Here is a 12039-nt window from a genome sequence, read left to right on the forward strand (position 1 = left end):
TCCCAAAACTTGTTCATTTAATTTCTTTCACTGGCATTTTGTAAATTTATCAATATAAACCCTATATCTGTTTTGTTAAGGGTATACCTAGGCATTATATTTTCTTTGGAATTACTATAAATGGTATTGTGTTTTCAATTTTGGTTTCTGCACATTCATTGTTAACATATAAAAATACCATTTTTTGTGTGTGCGTGCATTCTGCTCTCTGTCGGAACTCATTTATGAGTTCTAGTTTTTGTCTGCTGTTGTTATAGATTCCTGGAGATTTTCTAGGTAGACATTCATAACATCTGTAAATAAATATAATTTTATTTCATTTCTTTCCTAATTGCATGATTTCTATTTCCTTTTCTTGCCTATGGTTGAGGCTAGAACTTCTAGTGCCATGTAAAATAAAAGCAGTGAGAGTAAACAGCCTTGTCTTATTCCCAATATCAAGGATGTTCTTTACCCAGTTGAGGTAATTCATATTTATACTGATAGTTTTTATTATGAGTGAATGTGGATTTGGTCAATTATTCTTTCATATAAATGTAATTTTTCTTCTTTATTCATTCAGTTCTATGTTTTTTTTATTTCCTTTAATACTTAGTCTTTCACCTATGAATGAATTTAGAAGTATGTTAATTTTTATGTGTTTAGAGATTTTCCTGCTGCATTTTTGTTAATGATTTCTACTTAGATTTATTGTGTCTAAGAACACATTTTGTATGATTCAAATTCTGAAAAACTGGGGGTTTTTCTATTTGACCTAGGATATAGTCTATTTAAAAAAATATTCCATGGATGCTTGAAATAAAAAGTGTATTCCTTTACTGTTAAATGGAATATTCTGTATATGTCAATTAGATACTATTGGTTGATTGTGATCCCCTGTCTTCTATGTTCTTGCTGATTTTCTATATAGTGGTTCTATCTATTTTTGACAGAAGATACTGAAGTCCCCAACTATAATTGTTGATTTATTTATTAATTCTTCAGCTCTATCAGTTTTTGCTGATACTCTGAGGCTCTGTTGTTTGGTGTGTATCTATATTCAGGGTCACTTGTCTTCTAGTTAGATTAATTCTTTTATCATTATATAATGTCCTCATTTATCTCTAAATATCTGCTTTATTTTGCTTTCCACTTTTACTAGATCTTATATAACTACTCCTGTTTTTTAAAATTAGTGTTTTCATGGTATATGTATGTTTTCCCACTTTTTAATTTCAGCTTACCTAATCAATGAATTTGAGATGAGTTTATTGTAAAAACACAGCTGGATTATATTCTTTTATTCATTCTATCAATCTCTTATCTGTTGGTGTATTTGGATGATTCACTTTTAAGGTAACTATTAATATTCACATTTCAATATATCACTTTTATACTTCATTTCTATTTGATTTCTGTTCCTCATTCATCTCCTCTTTTTTTACCTTCCTGAGGGATTCTGTCTTGATGGAATAATTTTGGAAGTTTTTTTTTTGCATTGGTTTCATGGTGGTTGCTTTGGGAATGAGATAGTAATCTAATATGTGACTTATTAGAGGTTATTGTCAAAATTTTACTACTTTAAGTGTGGAAACCTCACTCCCATTTAAATCCCTCCCCTTTCCCATTTTTAAATAGTGTTGACTAGAATATCAGATGACATTATAATTTTTATTTTAATTATATATGATGTCGAAAACTCAAGAAGAAAACATTTTATTGAATGTACCCATACATCTCTTTTCATTATTCTTTCTTCTTTATTATTCCTCCAATATTTTATCTTTTATCACTTCCTTTCTACTTGAAGAACTTCCTTTAGTCAATCTTTAAGAGAATACTTGCCAGTAACAAATACATTTACTTTTTCCATGTCTGAGAATGTTACTTCCTCTTCATTCCTGAAGGACAGTTTTGCCGGACAAAGATTTTACAGTTGTCAGTTCTTTCACTACTTGAAAAATATTGTGACACTTCCTTCTGGCCTTCATTGTATAAGATGAGAAATCTTCTGTCATCTGAATTTGTATTCCTCCTTGGGTAATATGTCATTTCTCTCTCATTGCTTTAAAGATATTTCTATATGCTTCATCTTTAAAAGTTTAATTAGGATGTATCTTGACATGTATTTCTTTGAGGTTAGCATATCTAGAGTTCATGCAGCTTTTCCTATCTGTAGGTTTGTGGTCTTTTGTCAAATTTGTGAAGTTTTCAGCCGTTATTTCTACAAGTTTTTTTTTTTTTCAGCCCCATTCTCTCTGTTCTTCTGGAACACCAATGACATGCATGTTGAAATTTTTGTCATTGTTCCACATATCCCCCATATCCCATTCCTTTTTTTGGTCTATTTTATTTCCTGTACTGTTCAAATTGGATGGATTCTAATGTTTTGTTCTTACCTTTAATAATTCTATCATCTCTCACCTCCACTCTACTATTCAGATTATTCATGAATGTTTTTATTTTTGTTATTGCATTCTTCAGTTGTAGAATTTCCATTTACTTCTGTTTTATGAATTCTATTTTTTATTTAGGAATTTCTTTTTTTTAAGTTTTTATTTCAAAAAATTTGTAATGGAGGTGAGCCATTTATGACAGATGCTTAAGAATTTTTGTCAGATAATTCCAACATCAGATTCATCTTGGTGTTGGTGTCAGTTGATTGTCATTTTTCCTATGATCTGTGATTTTTCTTAGTTCTTGTTATGATGGGTGACTTTTATATAGTACCCTGGACATTTTCTCTATTATGGTAAGAGATTCTAATTTCCACATTCTTTGAGGTACGATTTTGGCTGCTGGATTCATCTGCTGGCACAGGGCTCCCACTGGTCCTGGTTCCCACTGCACTGCCTGGGGGTGTTAAAGGGGCTTCCCCACACTGGGTGTCAGGGGTCTCTCAGTGCAAGAGGGGCATGGTAGGCTCCTCCTGCTGTCAGTGTCTCTGGGCTGAAGAGGAGATTATCAGGCATGTGGGGAAAAGAGGCTGCATCCCCATTTCTGGCTCTCTCTGCTGTCTCCATGTCTCTAGGTAGGGAAGGAGAAATTGAGACTCACAGAGACAAAAAGAACTTTCCAGAAAGCACCACTCACTACAGTTGGGTCTTTCTTACCTGTCCTGCTTACCCATCTGCCTCAGTACCTCTTGATGAAAAAGAGTCTCAGACCGAAGGAAGAAAGTATTTCTTCTGGTCAGTCTATGTGTGTGTGGTGTGTGTGCCTGGTACCGGGGATTTAACCCAGGGATGGTCTACCACTGAACTCCACCCTCAGTTCTTTTAATTTTATTTTGAAACAGGGTCTCACTAAGTTGCCAAGGTTGGTCTTGAACTTGCAATCCTCCTGTTAAGACTGGATTACAGCCTTTTGCCACTGTCCCAGTTGGCCAATTAATTCTGATAAGGCTTCTAGTTAACCTCTTTTTCTGGTGTTGTTAGATTTGTCCAAAGTTGCCAAAAAAGATACTGAATCAATCAGAAAAGTAACCAGCCTTCTTGGAATTCCTAGGAAGCCGCTTTCTGTTCTGGGACCCAGAATGCTGCCACTGTGCTTTCCCCTCCAGGTCTAGGGTTTCAAATCAACCCAACTTCTCTTATCAGTTTTCAGAGTTCTCATTTGCATGTCTCTTGCACCATTACCAGAATTTAAAGTTTTGCTTGACTTTGTTTATACCATCTTTTCTGGGAAAGAAGTTTCTGTTCACTGTATTTCAATTGCATATTTCCATTCATGTTTCATAGCAAATTCTAAACTTATTATACTTAATTATGTACATCAACCAATGCTAAAATATTAAACATATTAAGAATTTCTCTTTGTGTGTTTTACAGTGCCTTGAAAATAACAGGTTCTCCTTAACTCTTACAAATGAATGGATGTTTACGCATATTTTCTCTGGGACTATATAATGGAACAAGGTATACCTGTTAAGAGGATGGTTGTTGGCAAAATGTAATTGTGATTTATAAGTATTCACCCCTGCAAATGGACACAGGAGAAATTGGGAGAATCTTGCTCAATGTAATTCACTAAAACTTGATTCAGAACATATACTGACTCATCCATCGATTCCTTCAGGACATTATAGTCTTTTGATTCTAGTGGATCAAGAAAATGTGGATATACTTTCCCACCAGAATTTCCTATAGTTATTACCTTTGTGTATTCCCTTTGAACACACACACACACACACACACACACACACACACACACACACTTTCCAGCACTCAATTTTTCAGCAAAGGTAGAAAACCAAGTATGACAACATATCACACTTTTCTTCTAGAAATAAAACCACTATATCTCCAATAAGAGATGAGCATAGAACACTGATACCTAATAAAAAGTGGCACAGGACAACATTGCTGGGGAAACTCAAATTATTTAGAGTTCACAGAAACATCACTAAAGCATGCATGTAAGAGGTAGAGGGCCTCAGGCAAAGGATGCAATGGAATATAAAACCAGGCCACTGCTAGAGTTAAGAAGTAAGGTTTATATAATAGCAAGCAGGAAAAAAACCCAGACAACTGAATTCCTCTACTGAGCAAGAAAGGAATGGAAATAACTTGAGGTTGGAAAAGACTGGATGCCTGACCTACCATTTAACTTTAGGAATCACACATCGCCATCAATTGGCTTGATTCTTTAATACCCCTAGCCATGTGTCCCTCATATTTGCTGCAGACACTTTCCTCCCTGTAGTTTTGTTTTTTGATGAACAGAATTTTAATTTTTTAATGGAGTCAAAACTACTAATCTGTAGTTTTATGATCTTTTCTCTTTGCCTTTAAGCTTACAAAGTCATCTCTCGAGTTGGGATAAATACTTATTTCTATTCTGGGTTTCTAATGATTGATTTTATACATTTATTTATTGCTTTAATCCAGCTGGAATTAATTTCAGCATATGGTGTGAGGGAGACTGTAATTCTTCTAATTTTAATACATTTTTTATAAGTAAAAAATAACATTTCCCAGAGTAGAAAACTCAGCCTAGCTACATGCTGCTTAGTGTTCTGAGGCAGAAATGGAATGAATGGAGCACTTCTCTCAAACACCTAAAAACCTCATCCTGTTTTCTTGTGGACTTGAGACAACCTTTTTTATTTCTCAGTGTATGCTCTTTTCTATACAGTGGGGTCACAAATATCATCCACTATGTCCCCAAGGGTAAGGTAATTGCGTAAGCCCATTAAGTCTTCCGAACACATTCTGGGTAGAGGATTTTTCATTACTCGATATAAGGCATATACAGGGCCTTGCCGGATCTGATCACAGGAAAAAGAACTTCAGAAACTATGAAATGATTATGAAGCCTTTCTCGTTTTTTTTTTTTTTTTTTTTTGAGACAGTTTCAGAAGAACAAGAAGTACCAGTATTTAGAACACAGTAGATGTAATCTTCATGTTCCCAAGTTCTCTTCAAATCTTCTGTGATTAATTTAAAAGCAAGCAATGTTTCAGTGTTGTTATTCTGAGTAGGGGAATGTCAGAGAAAACTGGATTGAATAGAAGAAATTTATAGTCTTGTAATTAATAAAATGGTCTTTAGGGATTCTAGAAGTAAAACAGCTCCATTATCAGTTGATAATTAACAAATCTGACAGTCAGGGGAGAACTGTCCAACTTGTGCCATATTCCCACAGGAGTACCCCAAAATCAATAGTATACTAAGAATAAATAATTTGCCCACCTTCATTTATCCAACAAGGTGAAAAACTAATTGCTTACTGTGGCCCGGGATCTGAAGGGATTTTAAAATGAAGGCGGGTCCTTGCCCTCAAAAAAGCTACCCAAGTGGGTATACCCACTTAGCATCATAAAGGAGTACATGGTCTACATTCTGGATTATGCTAAACTAGATTGGGAGGGTAGATGATTATCATAATGCCCTTGAAATACAGCTTTCCATTCTTTTAGTTACAAAACTGTATCTTTAGAAAGTCTACACATAAGTCCAGTATATGAAAGAGAATAGTAGATGGAAACACAGATTATTTGATCCAATATTATTCTCATAGTACTTCACCCCTGCAAACACACACTTATTCCCTGGACCTTCACAGAGTAGTGTTTCAAAACCACTGCACTTGATGTATTGGTGGACAGAAAGAAAGAGAACAGAGAGAAATGTGTTATAGCAAGCATAATATAATGTTAAGTTAGACCTCAAGTGCTGAGCATAAAGGATATTCATTATAATATTCTTTCAGCTTGTCTATGTGTTTAATTTTTTCATAATATAATGCTAGAAGAGCAAAAATAATCCTGTCTGGGTTTCTGTTCTGTAGGACTTCATTATTGATTGAGTAAACACTCAGGATTACTAAGTGTTCCTAACTGACAATTTAATTGACAAATTGTCATTAAGAAATTTCCCTCTTTGTACTGGAGATATGGCTCAGTGATAGGGTGCTTTCCTAGTATGCATAAAATGTGCAAGGTCCTGAGTTTGATCCCCAGAACTGGAAAAAAAAAAGAAAGAAAGAAAGAAAAAGAGAGAGAGAGAGAGAGAGAGAGAGAGAGAGAGAGAGAGGATGTCTTTCTTTAACTTTGGCGAACCTCCTGATTTTGAAGTCCACTTTATGCAATTAGTATGGTCATAGTAGTTTTTGAAAAATCAGTATTTGAATAATATATATTTTCCCTCCTTTTACATTCAATTCTGTCCTCATATTTAAAATGCATATGTTGCAGTCAACAAATAGTTGGGTTTTGTTTATGTTTAAATCCACATTGACAATCCCTGACTTTGAATTGGAGTATTTGGTCCATTTATATTTAATACATTTATTGGTCCAATTATATTTAATATTTATATTTAATATGATTATATGATTCAGTTTTCTTTTTAAAAAATATTTATTTATATGTGGTGCTGAGAATCAAACCCAGTATGTCACACACACACTAGTCAAGCACCCTACCACTGAGCCACAACCCCAGCCCCACTGATTCAGTTTTCAAATCTACCATCAGAATATTTATTAAATTTTGTGCCATCTCAAACCCAAATAAATACAATTTTCTCATACTAGCCAAAGGGGCCAAAAATATGCAATGGAGAAAACATAGCCTCTTCAACAAATGGTGCTGGGAGAATTGGAAATCCATATGCAACAGAATGAAACTAAACCCATATCTCTCACCATGCACGAAACTAAACTCAAAATGGATTAAGGACCTCAGAATCAGACCAGAGACCCTGTAAATTATAGAAGAAAAAGTAGGTCCAGATCTTCAACATGTCGGCTTAGTATCAGACTTCCTTAACAGGACTCCCATAGCACAAGAAATAAAAGCAAGAATCAATAACTGGGATAGATTCAAACTAAAAAGCTTTCTCTCAGCAAAGGAAACTATCAGCAATGCAAAGAAAGAGCCTACAGAGTGGGAGAAAATCTTTGCCAATCATACTTCAGATAGAGCACTAATCTCCAGAATCTATAAAGAACTCAAAAAACTCTACACCAAGAATGCAAATAATCCAATCGACAAATGGGCTAAGGAAATGAATAGACACTTCACAGAAGAAGATCTACAAGCAATCAACAAACATATGGAAAAATGTTCAACATCTCTAGTAATAAGAGAAATGCAAATCAAAACCACCCTAAGATTCCATCTCACCCCAATTAGAATGGCGATTATCAAGAATTCAAGCAACAACAGGTGTTGGCAAGGATGTGGGGAGAAAGGTACACTCATACATTGCTGGTGGGGCTGCAAATTAGTGCAGCCACTCTTGAAAGCAGTGTGGAGATGCCTTAGAAAACTTGGAATGGAATCACCGTTTGACCCAGCTATCCCACTCCTTGGCCTATACCCAAAGGACTTAAAATCAGCATACTACAGAGATACAGCCAAATCAATGTTCATAGCTGCTCAATTCACAATAGCCAGATTGTGGAACCAACCTAGATGTCCTTCAATTGACGAGTGGATAAAGAAACTGTGGTATATATATACAATGGAATATTACTCAGCCATAAAGAATGATAAAATTATGGCACTTGCAGGCAAATGGATGAAATTGGAGAATATCATGCTAAGTGAGATAAGCCAATCTCAAAAAACCAAAGGTCGAATGATATCGCTAATAAGTGGATGAGGACACATAATGGGGGGAGGGAGGGGTTAGTGTTAGGGTTAGAGTTAGGGTTAGGGAGGGGAGCAAGAATGGAGGAAAGAAGGACTGTATAGAGGGAAAAGAGGGGTGGGAGGGGTGGGGGGAAGGGAATAAATAACAGAATGAATCAAACAACAATACCCTATGTAAATTTATGATTACACTAATGGTATGCCTTTACGCCATGTACAAACAGAGAAACAACATGCATCCCATTTGTTTACAATAAAAAAAAAATAAAAAAAATTTTGTGCCATCTGCATTTGTTTCCCTCTTCCTTCTTCCATGCCTTCATTCTGTTAAAGGTGATTATTTCTTAAATATGTATCTTACTGCCACTGCTGACTTTGTCAATTATACAGCTTTTTAATATTTATATATGTATGTGTCTGTGCATATGCTTTTTAAGACTAACAATATGCATCCATAAACCACTTCATGTAAAATATGGAAACTATTCAATAGTATAAGTCCATTTACTGCTCTCTTGTTTATTATGATAATGATGTCCAATATTGTACTTCTAGGTACATTATAAACCTCAGAATACAATATTATACTTTTTGCTTCAAATACTAAGTTGTTCTTTAAAAATTGAAGATAAAAATGTTACATATTTATAAATATTAAATATATATTTAGTTGTTTTTTTTTTTTTTGTGGTGCTGGTGATTGAACCTAGGGCCTTATGCTTGCAAGGCAAGCACTCTACCACTAAGCTATATCCCCAGCCCTTATATTTAGATATATATAAATATATTTGTCCACATATTTATCATTTCTAATGCTCTTTATTCCTTTCCATAGATCCAAGTTTCCACTTGGTATTTCTTTCCTTTACCCTGAAGAATTTCATTTATCATTTCTTATAGTGTAGCTTGGTAACTACATTTTTTTTCAGATTTTGTTATCTGAAAACATCTTAATTTTGTGTTCATTTTTCAATTAAGTCTATGTTTACTGAATATAGACATCTATGTTGACAGATCTTTTTTTCTTTTTGCATTATAAATTCCTCTGTCTTCTGCCTTGAATAGTTTTTATTCAAGAATCCAGAGAAATCTTAGTGTTGCTCACATGTGTATATAATGTCACCTCCCTCCCCCCAATCCCAGGATCTTTTCTCTTTACCTCTGTATTTTACCAGTTTGGGTATGATGTGCTTTGGTATGGTTTACATTGTTCTTATCCTGCTTTGGTTAGCTAAGTCAAAACATCTTTGCTAAAAGATCTTAAACCTGTAATTTGATATTTTCTATCATATTTGGAGATATTCTACCCATTACATTAATTTTTTTTTTTTTTTGCCTAGTTCTCTCTCCCGTTTTCTAGGACTCCAGTCATACAAATATTTACTACTTGCTTTTGTCCCAGAGGTCACTAAAGCATTTCTTTTGCTTGTTTGTTTTTTCTAGTTTTCCTACTGCTATGTCTTAAGGTTTACCTACACTTCTGTAATTTCTAATTAGTCATTCAATGAATTTTTCATATTGGAAATAGTTCTTTTCAGTTTTAGAACATATATGTATGATTCTTTTTATAGCTTGCATTTATTTCTATGAAATTTCCCATCTCTTCTTTCAACTTATGTGACCCATCTTGTGTTAAATCTTTCAATAAATTACCTAGCTATTGTGAAATGTTTAATTACTAATTCTATCATCTGCATTTTTTTTTTTTTTTTTTTTTGCGGTGCTGGTGATTGAACCCAGGGCCTTGTGCTTATGAGGCAAGCACTCTACCAACTGAGCTGTCTCCCCAGCCCTGCATTATTTTAAGACCTGTTTCTTATTGCTTTTTTTCCAGTTAATGGATCTCTTTCTTTATAAGTCCAGTAATTTTGTTGTTGTTGATATTGTATGCTGGACAATGTGTGATACATTTAGGGAACCTGCATTAGATTGTCTTCCTTGGAGTACTAACCTATGTTCTGCAGGTGATTGCATTACTAAAAACTTCTCTTGATCCTTCATTGGTCAGACTGGTCTCTTTCAAGTTTGGCTTTTCTCCTAGAAAAGATGTTATTCTAGGAATGGTTCTCATTCCCAAAGCTAGCCTTCTCGGAGTCTCATATGAATGTCTAGGTGGTCAGTGAAGTCCTTCCTCTCAGTTTAGGTCAGAATTTCATTTCTCATCTCTGGGAAATTATTTGTATCTTCACTTGGCTCTTGGATCCACAGTGAGCACTTTCTCCTAGGCCTCATGAAGTCTTGCCCTGCTAATGCACTTTCAAACCTTCAGGCAAAAATCTGCAAAGAAATTCCATGCACACTTCTAGGTACTGTCTCCCATTTGTACCTCTTTTCTTCAGTACCCCACTCTGCAAATTCATGCCACCTTACCATCCTCACACTACAACTTCTGCCTGCTAGGTTCATTGAAATGACCATGCAATGCTTGACTTCACTCCCTTATTCTTTGGTCCATTAAATACACTCCTGTGAAGAAAACCAAGGTAGATGAAAGGTTTACCCCAGGTATTTACTTTCCTTCAAAGATCAAAGCCTGTCTGTCAATTCCTGAAAACGGTTCTGTCATACATTTATCTAATCATATGGTTGTTCATGAAAGGAAATGAAGAGTGATAATAGTTTCTTCATTGTAGCCGACATCAGAAGTTCTTAATTTTTCTAAAATCACTGCCCTTTAAAATGAAAATGCTTTAATATTTCTCTCCCCTAGTACTTTTGAAGTTCAACATCTGAACTTTAAAAATGACCCTATTTCTCCTACCATTCACTACTACACAGTACATATAAATGCTGGATAACAATTATCCAATGAGTTATCTGAGATTTCTGCTGTTATTCTTCTTGCCTCATACTCAGATATCTGACTGATCTTGTTATCAAGGACATAATTGGGGTGGCAATGGTGGTTTTGGGGTAAGCATAGCTGCCTTTCCAGAACAGAAGGGGTCAGGCAAAAAGAGAGGGGAAGATCAAGGTCTTCTATATTTTCTCTTGAAAATATGCTATAAAAGTCAATTGGATAAGGAAATAATCTTACAATAAGTTTTGGAAATGATGTGAATATTTCAATTGCTATGACTCATCAGCTTCCAACACCATCACTACAACCAGCTCTCTCCCAGAGGTAATTATGTGATGGTTGTATCTTACACCTAAGCTGTTTAAAATGTTTTACAGTAAAGTACTTGGCTATAAACTCTGACCTCAGTTCATTAAGAGTTTACAAAGACTTAGGGCACTTAATAATGATACTGGCCTCCAAATGCATTTCGTGTGGAATAAACTTTCTTTGTACCATTTTTTAGATTCTATATATTTGAATAAAAGTAAACCTGTAGCAAAGTGAAAGATCAGGAAGAAGTATTAAAGAAGTAAAGAATAAGCAAGATTCCTTTTCAGTTTTCACTATACAGATTTAATGCAATTCCTTTTAAAATCCTGATGACATTCTTCATAGAATTAGAAAAGGCACACATGAAACTCATTTGGAAAAAAGAGACCTAGAATAGCCAACATGATCCTTAGCAATAAAAGTGAAGCAAGAAGCATCACAATACCAGACTTTAAAATTATACTACAGAGTCATAGTAACAAAAATGGCATGATATTGTCACCAAAACAGATACATAGACCAATGATACAGAATGGAAGACACAGAAACAAATCCACATAAATACAGTTGTCTTATACTAGACAAAGGAGCCAAAAACATTCATTGGAGAAAAGATAACCTCTTCAACAAATGGTGCTGGGAAACTGTAAATCCCTAGGTAGCAAAATGAAATTAAACCCCTATCTCTCACCCTGCACAAAAATCAACTCAAAATGCATCGAGGGCTTAGACACTAGAATAGAGACCCTGCACCTACTAGAAGAAAAAGTAGGCCCAAATCTTTACCATGTCAGCTTAGGAACTGGCTTCCTTAACAAGACTCCTGAAGTGCAAGAAGTAAAATCAA

At 34.8% G+C, this 12039-nt stretch overlaps 1 protein-coding gene across 13 annotated transcripts in view; it reads right to left on the reverse strand.

The window, feature by feature from the left end:
• Positions 1-12039, reverse strand: part of FHIT (fragile histidine triad diadenosine triphosphatase) — a 1508523-nt gene that overhangs the window by 935661 nt on the left and 560823 nt on the right. The window lies entirely within an intron of this gene.

This window comes from Sciurus vulgaris (assembly GCF_902686455.1).
Source record: "Sciurus vulgaris genome assembly, chromosome: 16".
In the NCBI taxonomy this organism is placed as follows: domain Eukaryota; kingdom Metazoa; phylum Chordata; class Mammalia; order Rodentia; family Sciuridae; genus Sciurus; species Sciurus vulgaris.